The sequence below is a fragment of the Lathyrus oleraceus genome, chromosome 5 (assembly GCF_024323335.1).
Source record: "Lathyrus oleraceus cultivar Zhongwan6 chromosome 5, CAAS_Psat_ZW6_1.0, whole genome shotgun sequence".
In the NCBI taxonomy this organism is placed as follows: Eukaryota; Viridiplantae; Streptophyta; class Magnoliopsida; order Fabales; family Fabaceae; genus Lathyrus; species Lathyrus oleraceus.
This window is the reverse complement of record NC_066583.1, coordinates 130,482,426-130,485,384: the sequence shown is the minus strand read 5'-3', so window position 1 is coordinate 130,485,384 and position 2,959 is coordinate 130,482,426.

Sequence of the window (2,959 nt, the reverse complement as noted above, 5' to 3'; positions counted from 1 at the left end):
ATGAGAGCTTTGGGAACCATTTCCATGTTTGCTTCCATCTCCTCTTGACCATATCATTGCACATATGATCTCCTAGAAGCTTTTGACCTTGTGACTGCTCAAGCTACAAACAAAAGATGTTAGTGATATATTTTTGTGCTTTTGGTTAGTAAATAAAAATGAGAAAAGCAATAATATACAATTCAAGCATGCCTGGTGATCTCAAGCCACTCACAAGAGATCCTACCCAAAGGCAAAGGGAACCAAGATGCTTATGATCCTTAAGGCTATGCAAATGCAATGTTATGATGCCATGAGGGATCTTAGGGTCAAAATTAGGGTCTTACACTACCTATACTGGTTAATGATGGGGCAAATGTGCCTAAGCAAATCGAGCCTGCTAGATTTCCCTACGGTCGTAAGCACAACCCTTGTGCCATATGTGAATATCATGCTGGATATGTGGGGCATTCTATAGAGAATTGTTACTCTTTCAAGGCTAGAGTTCAAGAAGTCATTAATCAGAAGTTGTTAAGCTTCACACCTGTGATTGCTGAAATGCCTGTTGAGAAGAGGTTCGAATACAAGGGTCCTCCAATTCATGTGCAAGTTCCTCCACTTGTGGTTCAACCTGCTATGCAGTACCCGAATCAAGGATACCACCCTGGAATATCGTTGGCCTATCCTGGGGAATCATATTCTACTATTGTTACACCTCAGTACGCCTATGCATGGGCATCCTATATCCCATTTGGGGTTCATCATGGTCAGACTTCTCATCAGACAGTCAACCCTGGCTTGGGGCACTCTGCTCAAATGTTCCAACTAATGGATATTCCTCCAATTCGTCCTCCGTTGTAAATCCTAATGTGTCTTGTGCGTTCCATGCCGGATACATAGGGAATTTTAATGAGGATTGTTGGAGTTTCAAAGTTAAAGTGCAAGAGTTAATTGATCAGAAGGTCTTGTCATTCTCTGAGGAAGGAACCAATGTCATAACCAACCCGTTGCCAAACCACAGTAGACAAGTTGTGAATGCAGTTAGTGGTGATGGTTTCTCAAACTCAGTTGCTTCTTCAAAGGAGTATTAAGGCTAGCAGTATCATATTGATTCAATCATGTCTCATTTCTAATATTTTCGTGTTTATCATATGCAGTTCATTTGTAAAACTTGTCTGGTTCTCAGATGATAATAATAATAATGAAATAAACGTGCATGTTTTGCTTAAATCCATTTGTGTTCACTCATATTTTATTTTACCAGTATCAAACTGTTTGTCAAATAAAATCACAAGAGAATGATGCAATTAAAATACACAAGATTGTTGCCTGTATGCTTTTGAATAAGACCGTGTTGATGATGTAAGGCATTGTTCAATCCTTAAACACCTAAGATATAAGGAAGTTAATACCCAGTCAACCCCTTTGGGCCTTGAAGTAGGAGTTTTTCTGTATACACGTAAAACCCTCATGTTTAACCAAGGGCAGGGTAGTCTTCAGTTAGTTTGAACCTGCATTCAAATTTCAGAAAGAGAATGTCTCATCAAGTGATCAATCATATCATATCGCTCTCAAGAAGATGAAATCACAAATTCAAATGGTTATCCATTACCACAAAAGGAGTGAGATAGTCATAAACCTTGCGACAAATCAAGTAAGCAGTGTCACAAGATTTTCTCCAAAAGAAAAGATTGAGAAATAAGAAAATCAAAAGCCCGCTAAGTCAAGAACTTGAAAACAAGATTAACTTAGGCAAAAATTAGGGTATCCCGGTGGGTGGCCGACCCAAAGGATCAGCCCAAAAAAAAAATAAGGGTAAACAAAACAAAAGAATCAGAGGATCAACATCAAAATCCTCAACAAAAGAGTGAATCTCTGTGACCGCAAACCAAAACAGAAGGTGAGTGACTATCTCTAATATTATCCAAAATCCTTTTCTGAAAGATGGATGCTTGTTCTAAGCTAACTGAGCGTAGGATTGGAGAACATTACGAAGAATGGGCAGGTTAGAATAGGTTTTGAGCCTTATATCCTTTCCTTCTGAAACCGTGAACCAGGCCACGTTACAATCCTCAAAATACCTAATTGAAGCAGGGTTTATTTTGAAAGCATACTATGGTAAGATCACGTTAAGCTGACTCCTAAAGATTTGCTTGTCATCTGTATTGATACTGACATGACATTCTAAATAGTGATTCGTTCACTAGATCTTAGTGAACACACTTGATTTTTCAAAACTTCCATGAACATGACATTACAATTATCATTCTTAAAATGAGAATTTTACATTTGAACAATCATTTGACATCAAGGAAGCTTACATATTGGGAAGGTTGAACAAATTTTTGATGTCCTATAGCTCCGATCTCTTAAGGAGTCAGTCAACCTGGGGCAGCCATGTTGAGATTCTACAAATCTCTCTGAATCAGCCGGATAGGGGTAAAGTTTACTTCAAAGTTAATATTGGGACAAGCCACCCCAAGAGCATGAGAAGTCAAACATTCCCAATATGGTTAATCAAAGGTATACAGTTTTGAGACGCTGGGGCAAACCAATTTAAGATACTTAGATAATGAGACCACTCTCACTTGTGACTGGGGCCGTTGGTGCAAATATTCAGTATATTGGGCCAGAGGCAGGCTACACAGGTACAAGCTCTCTACATGTTTTAGATATAATCCAGAGGTATGACAACAACTTTTGAGCTTGAAGTAGGTGGGAGAATCATATCTGGATGACCTTATCTTAGCCCAAAATTCCCACTGCCTGCAACATGAGCATATGGTGTAACCAGTATACAAATCATTATCATGCATTAATCACGTCATTTCACTCATGCATATCATTCAATTAGCATAACATGAAACCGTTTAAACAAGAAAAGCAAAGACAAAAATTCAGTTTTATTGACTAACCTAGATCCTAACCTTAATTTGTCTCTCATCACATTACATCCATTCCCAACTGGCAAATTTTTGGA